Genomic DNA, 11,266 nt, shown 5'->3' with positions numbered 1-11,266 from the left:
TATGTTATGTTGAGATCTACTCGCCTTTGTTCCTGTGTACATATAGCCCATAACATTTCTCATCATCAGGTAGGCCATCCACACCATGTCTGGAAAAAAGTCAAAAGTCTCTGCATGGTAAATTTGGGCATCATCTCTTTCTGAATAAATAACATCATCTGTCACCAGTCTCACTAACCATATATTCACATATGTTTTCTGAGGTTCAGCACTTGAAACAACCACCTCATGTACTTCAGCTGTACAGGCTGATGTTCACAGCAGAATGGCCATTGATTATGATGCCATAACTCTCATATTCATGACACAGCCTGAGGACAGTGGCACTCAGTCACAAAGTATACTGGCCAGCCCCTTACCCCACAGTGGGTAGATAACTCCATAGGCAGTGACACAGGCTCATACACTCAGCAGAATAAGGAAATGACGTTACAGCAAGATGAGGGACGGAAGGACATCACATAGCTCAATACTTTTAATGTAAACAACCTGTACACATCGATGAAGAGATTACCATTTTAGAAGTAACACTACCATTGTCACGCATGTATAAAGAGGTGCCAAGCGAAGACATTTACCGTAGTTATATCCAGTGACATGTAAGGCCTTGGCTGTCCAACACTAACATATGTACCTTGACATAGCTTTTACACAAACAAGTGCCACAGAAAGTCAGGCAGAGATGGTCAGAATGTTGCAGGATAGACATGAGAAATTTCACCAGTACATGGGAATGGTAAAGGTCAGAAACATTGCCATGCACTGTCTCATGTGTAGTATGGCTGCATGCACCGCATTCATATCTAATTTCATGTATACACTAATAAAGTATTAAATGACACACAATGGAATCACAGCTGGATGCAGATGAGTATTGTCTGATGCATTTGGGGATATTAGGGTAGACTTCATGCACATCTAAAGAAAGTACAGCAATGATTTGGGGATTGCAATTCCCCAAAAATTGGCAGCAATGTGTCATCCATCTTCCTCAATGTGTGGTAGAACTTCTCAGTCGAGATCTTGGTCCTGCAGCTCTGTATGACTAATGTCTAGGATTTCCCCTGCATCCATTAGATCCCAGCATCAGAACAAATCAGCATCAAGCTCACATGCCAATACTTGCTCAATATCTATTGGACCCTCACCCACGCTGTCTTTAGGGGACATTGTATATAATATGTCTGACATAAATTCACATATCACACCTCATTAAGTGAAAGTCAGCAGTCACTAAACAGTAACTTTGCAGACATGGATGTCCATGTATAATTCTGCATTACATCTGAGAAATGTTGAGGAGACAATACAAAAGCAATTAAGAAAAATAGTGCCAAAAAGTACAAAGATAGCTATAAGGAGAACTTTCCTAATAGTACAACGAGTATCTTACTACACATTTCTTTGCAATACTGCCACTAATAACACAATTATTGACATTTAACTGTCAGCTCTGAACAAATGATGCCTGAAGTAAGCAACAACTTTGCTTTGAGGGACAGAAAAAATGTCTGATGGACAGTGCCAATTGAATATGTACCAAATAGCATAGCCAGCAGTTTACACACAAGACATATTTCAAATACTTTACAAAACAGAGCTGAATACAAAAACCTAATTAATCACCATGTAGCCACTGTCTAGAACCATGGATTTCTTCATTATATCTAAAAATAAAATTAATAATGTGAAAACACCACACAAAAAGGGGGAAAAACTTTCCTTTAAATTATCAGTACTTTATTAATACTGTATTTATCATGGTCTTTTGTACTCACCACACTGTTTTATAATATTGCTTGTTATCCTTTCAGAACACATCTCAGAATCTCAGATATATACTAGTGCTGTTCTATCCATGCTAAGTTAGTAAATAACTTGAGGACAAATTTAATTGGAGCAGTGTATAAAAATCTGCTCCTAATTTGAAATCTTCAACTTTATTTTTTATGCCTTTATCCTTGCAGGTGACAGTGGACAGGTATGCCTGAATGTTGATCTGTCATTGCTGAACTAATTCCAGTACAATGCTTAATGAACAGTTAAATAAGTCTCTGAAAAAATATTTTTAGATGATAAGAAAAATATGCCTGATGTATAATCCTCACAGAATAGCCCAAAAATAGCAATCCATAATTCCTGAATTATCTATGTGATTTTTGTTGATTCACTTTCACAAAGTGAATGGTTTATCCCATAGCTGTAGACTAGATGCCACCTCTTTGTCTTTGCAGCCATATTCCATGCACAAGTCTACCTCAGTGGTCCTCATGCTACTACCATCACCTGGTCACCATCACCATTTTTGGCAGGTGGATGTTAGCAGAGCTGCGCTGTTGTCATGGGACAGTCACACCCCATACCAATGTATGACAATTTTATGAAGGGTGCAACAAGTGGTAAGCACCCTGCATGCAGTAGCAAGGTCATACTGAAGTGCACTGACATACACATCCATCAACAGAAATGGGCTTTCAGCAGGCCAGACCCTTGGTTGATGACAATCCATGTCTGCGAGAGGGTGATGTTAAGGCACTACTCAGTGTCTTCTATAAGGTTACAGACTGATGTCATTTGCCAGTGTTGGAGTGTGGATAGCCTGTATCACCTGCAAAAGAAAATGGGAGAGGGGATACACAAGAAAGAAGGTGGATGGGATTTTGCTCAATAATACATTTTACCAGCTATACTTACAGTAATTAGTATGATTAGAAAAAGTCTGCACTTACCAACAAGGTGATCGCGGGGAATCTTATCATGAAGAAAAAAGCAGCAGAGTGAGATTGTGCGCTAAATGTGGGAATCATGGACACTGCCAGCATGCAGCAGAGTGAGCGTGTGTGCTAGATGTGAAAATCATGGGCACTGCCAGCATGCTGGGCCAAACCATTAGACATGCACTTCCATGCATCACACATTACCTGACAGCTGATGTAATCGTAGCCATTCCTGTTATGGCATCACTCCCTTCATCCAGATGGAGACCTAATAGCAACATGGGTGCTATCTATCTGACCAATAATCTCAGGAATGCATGCCATTCTGTTAAAGACACTCATGGCTCTGGCTCAGTCTTGAGACAGTGCTGGCAGGTAAATGCACTGATCACATGTGAAAAGTATGTTGAGGAAGTGCTGAAGAATCCTCTGTGAATGTGCCTGAGAAATAACCACTGTGTCCCCAGTTTGTCTCTGGAAGGTCTCCGTAGCAAGTGCAGTGAGGGCTAAATATACCCTTGCATCCACTAACTGAGAAAGATCTCACATCCCTCAGCCCTCATCAGTGGGCTGTTCAAACTCATTAAAGACCATTCTATATCCCAGTCCACTCTAAATCTGTCAAGAAGTTCTTGGTCTGTAAAGGTGAGATGAGTTAGTCTATGTCTATATGTTTGCCTCTTCAGCTGGTGGGTACTGCTGGGCACCTATGGCTTTGGAGCAGCTGAGAAAAGTAGTACACAATGGGAGATAGGATAGAAGCTAAAGCAAGCATTTTCATAGACTACAATGCAGATAGAAAACACCTGACTTCACTTTTTTATTATCCTTGTGCACACAGCACTACTGAGTATAACAAACAGCTATGAATTGCACAGAGGTGGGAAAGGTGCATCATTTATACAAGATAGTCACAAAATCTGCAGACATTCCTCATTCACATGTCATTAGCTCCTCGTATACACAGTTTCAAGCTGCTTAGGTTTATACTAGGCAACCAGTCTACAGACTATTACATGTCTATCTAAAATCAGAAAGTGACCCAAGTTGAGAATCATACACTATAACTTGTATCTGCAAGGTAAATACCTTAACCATTATGCCAACACCAACCCCCCAAACCCAAAGCCCCTTACTCCAAGTTCAAATTAAAGCTATTTTTTTATGAACTGTGCTACAGTTCAGCTTAGGTGCTGCCAGCACAAATTTCTACTACACCTAAGAGAAACAATTATCAGTACCACCCATAATATTACCAGACAAGGCATACGAAGAAGAAATTGATTGCAAGCCATAAATGAAGTTTGGCAACAAACCAAGTTGTCCCGGGACATCTTCATGGGGGGATTAGGTTGATATTAAGGGGAGTTAAGAGGGTTGGGGAGGTGGAAGGGTTAAGTGGAAGCAGGGATGGTTGGGAGGAAATGAGATAAAGATGGGGAGGGGCTTAAGAGGTTTAGTCTAGTGTAGCTGGCTTAAGAAATCACATTTTGGAGTGAACTTGCTACTGCAACTTACGTCCATGGCGACCAGTAGGAATTTTGGAACAGGTAGGCCGGGGATGTGGAGGAAAGTGGTACATAAGTAGGTAATGTAATAAGAAGTGCACGTTCTGATAAGTAACATCAAGGAATGCTTAAAGTTGCTAAGTAGCCATGATCAGTGTGAGGTGACTGGGAATAAGTGAGGTTGAGGGGCTATTAGGTTGGGGTAGCTTGCTAGGTAGTTTGTGGGTGAAATTGTGGAGAATTTGTTGGTTGATAGTTGATTTTGTTTGGATCTGGTGTGGATCTTGGTTTGGGGTGTTGTGTGGTCATATAGTGTCTGCTGGGAGCAGTGGTGGTGTCTTCTTATTGGTGGTTGATTCGCGGCAGTGCCTCCTTTTGCGGGCTGAGTGCTTGGGATTTTACTGTAGGGGATGCCATTCAGCTGCTCGTGGGGCTAGAGAGTGGTGGCTTGGTCCCCTGGTTGGTGGGGGTGGGAGCATTTTGTATTGTTGTGTTGTTGGTTTTGTTAAGAAGGGAGTTTTAAAAAAAAAAAAAAAGAAGAAGAAAAGAAGCAGCTGTGCGGTCCTTTGCAGGGGTTGTGCCCTTTCCTTTTCAGCCACTAGTGGTGCTTTTGTGGGTCTTGCCTCATCTCAGCTGGTTTTGATGGTGGTTTGGGGGCTGGAGGGAGCCACGCTGGCCATTTTGCGGGCTGTTGGTTCCTTCAGGGAAGAGGTTGCTGCTGCGCATGCGTGGTGTTGTGTCAGACGTTCCTAAGTAACAAAAAAAAAAACCAGGGGGAAGAGATAGTGAACCTGCACTTGTATATGTCGGTACAGTTGGGGCCATGTGGTGGATGACTGCCCTTGCAGGGTCTGCAGCATCTGCTTTGTAGTAGCAGGCAATTGGTCAAGTCGTTTTGACTTTTTAGAGACACAGCAGTCATGGATGCAGGTGGAGATTGTTGTGTCGGGCTGGTCCTTTGCTTTGTTGCTTCCCTGCTTGAGTGACATGACACCTTTTTTTGCTTAGTTGTTCAGTGGATGTTGAAGGATGCATATTTAGTTGCAGTTGCTTGACTGTCTTATCTGTTTTGTTTGTCTTGCTGGGGACAATCATGGCTATCGCAACAAGTGTGGTGTTTTGGCTGTTGTATTCACTGTGGCTGATTCTGTCTGTGGGGTGTGAGCAGGATGGGTGGAGCTCTTTTGCAGTGGCCATGTTGGAGAGGATGGGTCATGCGCTTGTTGTGGAACCAGATTGAGCAGCTGCACCTGTGGAGATTGAGGTTGTGTTGGACCGTTTCACACTAAACAGTGGATATGTGTAGGGGGGTTTTCTTTTGTCTCAGCTTTTTGTTTTCTTTGCCAACGGTCTCTCTTGGGATTTTCGGGAGATCAGTGACATTTTTTAAAGGAGTGTCTTGTTCGGGGTGAGACAATGAGTTCACTCACAGAGACTGCTGTAGCATAGGTGAGAGATTTTGTTGTGGATTCAAACTGTGTAGGATATATTGGTTGGAGAGCTGTAGACCTGGTGCTGGGCTGTTTTGCTTCAGTGGGTGGTTCTTGGTACAGAGATGATTTTTGACTGTAGTGGTGTCTCTCTTCCTGTCTGTATGGTCAACCTTGAAGGGCTGACTGTTTGCTGCTCTGTGCTTTCTGGAGGTCATGTGCCATGGCTGCATGATATTTGCCACCAGAAAGCTCTGGTTGTAGATGGTCTGCTGACAAGCTTTGGTTAGAGATGCCTCGGTTTACTGCTTGTGGTAACATGATCTAATTGTTTAGTGTAATCTATACATGCTGAATGACAATGACCTCTTGCTTCAGATGCAGCTCTCGGGATGTGCAGTTTGGATGACACATCCAGGAGGCCTTACTGCAGGCATGTAGATATGGGATTGCAATATGATATGCTCGGCGTGCATGTTTTCGTGGCGCTGGTCAGGAATCATCAGTGGGCTGGATTTGTGAGTGACTGAGGACCACAACTTGTTTGTCTGTGTAATTTGTGGGTGGGGAGGGGGGGGGTCATTTGCAATGGAAACTGGCTTTGGATTTTCACTGTTTGTTTGTTGGGCAAATCCCAAGTGGTCCATCTTTGATGGACAGGGGGAAGGGATTTGTCTCCTCTCCAGGGCAGTGACTTTACAGTGTTTTGGATTCACATTTGACTATTGAAAGTGTAGTGCTAATGGTGTGATATGTAGGCCTACTTTTTGGGAGTTCTGTTTGAGGTCATGTTTGTGTATGTTTCGGTGACGGGCGGGGGCGCCTCTGTGTGGGGAGGGTTGTGTTTGGAGAGTTGTTGATCCAGTGGGGAATGTTTTGCTGGGGTTTAGATGGGAGAATGGGGGAGAAGGGTGGTGGTGGTGGCTGCTTGTGGTTGCTTTGGTTTGTTGCAGATTGTGTGTGGTGCGTTTCGGTTTTTGACTTTGTGCTTGGCTGTGGTGGACACTGAGTGCTTTGCCCGTTGGGGGAACTGCAGATTTCCTTTTGCAGGCTTTAGGCTCAGAGTCTGAAGCTTGCATGAGGTAGTGTGGTAGTCTACACTTGCACAGGCTGGGTGGTGCAGAAGTGGGGCTGCTTCAAATGTCATTTACAACCTGTCACTGTATAGCCACCATACCTCTCAACTGTACAGTTTTCGTAGAACGTCCAGATTTTGCCTCATATTTTGGTATGTTCCTCCTAAAAAAATCATGCTAATGCAAAACTTATTATTCAGTCAACTTTCTATGTTTCTAAGGACAATATTTAAAATCTGTCCCTATTTGTCCCTACATCATTTTAGGCTTTGTCCAGATTTTGGCTCTAAGAAGTCTAGAGGTATAGTTATTTTACTATATTTGCAGGGGCATAATTTGTAACACACGTGGGGTAGTTTTTACATGCATCACATGAATTTTATGTCTGATATGAAGTGGGTGCTGTAGTGGCAGCGGAGAAAAAGAAAAAAAAATACAGGTGAGACCATTTCTTTTGTCTAGTCTTACTCTGTGTCTTAGTGCCCTCAATTGTTCTGACTGATTCTCATTCCATTACTAACATGAGGAAGGCTGCCACTATAATGGGGAACAAAGGGGTAAAGGGGACCCTTACTAGTGCATGTCAAATGATTTACATCTGTCTTTCTCTTTGCAGATGGTGCAGGGATAGGCGTCTGAATTGGAGCAGTGCTATGGAAGGAGCTTGCAGATGGTGGAAGCAAGATGTCATGGTGGATATCCTAGTTGATAAAGGTAAGGGGATCTCAATGGGAAGGGATTCTGTGGTGATCAAAGTTTGGAGTTCTTGCAAGGGGCGTGATGAAGTTACAGGTAATTCATTTTATTTAGGGGACATTATGGCATGTCACTGTTGCTGGGGTTCAAGTGGGTGGGGTGGAGTCACAGCAAGCTTAGGATTATAGGAAGTTACTAGGCCACTGGTTCTGGGGTGATGTTACCCATCCACTCATCAAGTTAGTGTCTGGAGTGGATAACAACATGCTGCATTTCAGAGAATTGGGAAGGCTCTTGGTAATAATGTGCCTCCTCAACAGCTAAAAATGTCATATATGACCGTTAAGCCTTTGGGACCCTGACAGGATTTAGACTTACTCATGCTTCGGTCAGTGGAAGGAATATGGTGGTGGGTTACCTGGATAACACTTAAGATTAAATACTTTGGTTAGAGCAGTGCACTAACGGTTTATTTTCTTTTACAGATCAATGAGGGATGAGCATATATTGACCATTGTGTCCATAGCTGGAATGATGGGTAGTGCAGTCATAAAAGGTGTGGTGAGTCACATCAGCTGGCAACCTGAAGGTGATGCATGATGTTTGGCTGCAGTGGCAAGCAAAGACGGCACAGGTGGTTCACTGTTAAGTAGGCAACGGGTGGTTTGAGGTCTAAAACAGATTTTTGGGTTGAATTCATTATTAGGGGACAGAGGACATATTGACAGGAAACTTTAAAGGGGAAATCCAAAGGATATGGGATTTTGGTGTTTGTCAGTTTGCTAGGCATCACACTTTTAGTGGGGGAAGTCTGAAGGAATAGGGCTATTTTCATGGTTGGCATGACTGTGGTATGGTTGCTGGTTGTCAGGTTGGCTTAACAGGACCAGCCGCTGGTTGCAGGAATTTTGGGTAGCTTTATAATTCAAGTGGATGGCGGGGGTTTTAGCTTGGTCAAGTATGTTTCAGTCACCTGGGGGTAGGAGACAGGTGGACAGGTGGTTTCGTATGGGGTTCAGGCTGTACACAGGGCAGAGCGGTCCAGTTGGTCAATAAGGATTTAGCGGGTAATTTTGTATTTGCATAGGGATAGGGTGATGTTAATTTACAAATTTTGGATGGAGTGACAAATTTGTCTTTTGAGTAGAGAGTGTTAAGGTCACATACCATGTTTTTACAGAGTACCACAAGGATAATTTCACTTGTGGTTTGGGTGAAAGTTGTAGGTGGAGTTTTAGGAAACATGGTAGGTCAGTGGCTATGTTAGGGTAATTTTGGAAACTGGATGCGCTGTTACAGGGGAGTCAGAAGGTTTAAAGGAAGCCTAGTTGCAGGCTATGGTAGCTGTAGGACAGGTTACTAGTGGTATAGATAACATAATGGGAGTGGAGCCTTCGAGGGGAAAGGCAACGGACAAACAGGGGTTAAGGATGGTTAGTAGTTAGAGTTTTCTAGATAGGATGGTTGCTAGGATGTTCTGAGTGGGGTGACCAGGGTTCTAGTTCAGATTGTCATTTGGTAATGAATTAATTGGGGGTGTTTATGGCTGGGCATGTAGAGTACATCATTGCTGAGCATAGGCGAGTTTTCAGGAACTAGGTCAAGGGGTGCTGGTTTTCTGCCATCTAAGGTGAGAACATTAAAGTTTTAGGAGTTAGACTATTCCTTATGGGAAATGAGTTGTTGCACATCTAGAAATGGGTAGTTGGTGAGCTAAGGTGATATGCTACAGTTGACAGGATCATGTGTGTGAGACTTGATAATGGTGGTTTTGACTGGGTGTTGAATTGAGTTCAAGGGGGTTATAGTTTGTGGTTTTTGTTGTGATTATAGATTGTCAATCCATTCAGGTCGAGCCATGATTTCAGCTGTGAAGGAAGCAGGCTGAAAGAGTATGTATTCTATTGGGATGGATGTTCCAGTGGTACAGTGGGGTCACGGTAATCCTACGTTATTTAGTTTCATTAAGGTGTGTTTCAGTGATGGTATGGTAAGGTGGATTTATGACAGGATGCTAAGTTGCTTTACAGATGGGTACAATGAATGATGTTTTGTTTGACTCTTCCCTTTATGGGAAGTAGTAGGTTAAACAATTTTGGGTAGAAGGGAGGGGGAACAGCCTGGTCAGGCTGGTTGGTGGAGAAGAGGGATAGGCTTGCCATCTTCTGTTTCTCCTCTGGTGTCTGGATGTACATTTCAAGTATCTTGGGAAAGGAAATGTGTAATTGTAGGAAGCTTGCTGAATAGATAAGCAAGCTGAGGTAAGGATGCAGTTTATTTGGTGGAAGGTAATTCGATGAATGGTTTATGAAGTGAGATGGGATGCTGCTTCATAAGTAAAGTAAGCAAGCAGAGGTATGGACGCTGCTTACTGGGGCAGGGTGAGTAGGTACGCTGCCCTGATTAACATTACAAGGATGCTATGCTGTGTTTAGAATTAATTATATTATGAATAGTGGTAATTAATGAATTTGGTCAACAAAACTATGTTATGGAAATTTAATAAAGTCATCAAATGTCATTTGGTGTGATGTGTTTATTGAATGGGACCGGGACAAATGAAGTTTGGCAACAAACCAAGTTGTCCTGGGACATCTTCATGGGGGGGTTAGGTTAATATTAAGGGAAGTTAAGTGGTTTGGAGAGGTGAAAGGGTTAAGTGGAGGCAGGGATGGTTGGGAGGAAATGAGATAATGATAGGGGGGGGGCTTAAGAGGTTTAGTCTAGTGTAGCTGGCTTAAGCAATCACATTTTGGTGTGAACTTGCTACCCACCCTCCTTCTTTTCGTTGGTGAGTTGGGGGGAGTAGGGTTATTTATCAGTGGGGTAGGTGGAGAAGAGGGATAGGCTTGCCCTCTTCTGTTCCCCCTCTGTTGTCTGCATGTTTATTTCAAGGATGTGGGGAAAGGAAATGAGTAGTTGGAGGAAGCTTGCTGAATAGATAAGCAAGCTGAGGTAAGGATGCAGTTTATTTGGTGGAAGGTAATTCAATGAATGGTTTATGAAGTGAGCTGGGACACTGCTTCATAAGTAAAGGAAGCAAGCAGAGGTAAAGACCCTGCTTGTTGGGCAGGATGACTAGGTATGCTGCCCTGACTAATATTACAGTGATGGTGCTTCATAAGTAAAGTAAGTGAGCAGAGGTATAGAGGCTGCTTACTGGGGCAGGGTGAGTAGGTACGCTTCCCTGATTAACATTACAAGGATTTTATGCTGTGTTTAGAATGAATTATATTATGAACAGTGGTAATTAATGAATTTGGTGAATAAAGCTATGTTATGGAAATTTAATAAAGGTCGTCAAATGTCATTTGGTGTGATGTGTTTATTGAAGGGGGCCGGGACAACTAGTCTTATTACATAATCACTGCTTACTTTCTGATTCTGAGAAAGCAAATAATTATTAGGCAACCAATGGGTTGTTCTTGGGTCATTTTTAGAGATGTGTACTACAGTCAATGTGTTACCATCATGACAGAATGGTTTGATAAAGCTTCCTCATTTATTTTTTTATTGTAAAACTTCTGAGATTATTCAAAATTAAGAAGCTACAGTTGACGTATTTATGGCTGTTAAGAGCTCGATTATGTTTACTGCTGCAGAAGACAGCATTACAGTTTCTTAGTAAATAATCTGCTGGTGATCTCGGTTATATAGACATGAGAAAAACATTGCTATTTAGGAAACTATTTTCATGTAAGTGGTAAAACAATACTAAATTAATTGACCTTACGTCTGATACAAAAATAATTCTGTACTAATATTAAGTACATAAAATACCAGCTAAATAATCAGTGTGCTTTATTTATTAAATGACCTGATGAATTCTATCTTCACCT

This window comes from Protopterus annectens, chromosome 5.part0 (genome assembly GCF_019279795.1).
Source record: "Protopterus annectens isolate FY-2018-M chromosome 5.part0, PAN1.0, whole genome shotgun sequence".
Classification (NCBI taxonomy): domain Eukaryota; kingdom Metazoa; phylum Chordata; order Ceratodontiformes; family Protopteridae; genus Protopterus; species Protopterus annectens.
Note: the sequence above shows the minus strand (reverse complement) of the source record.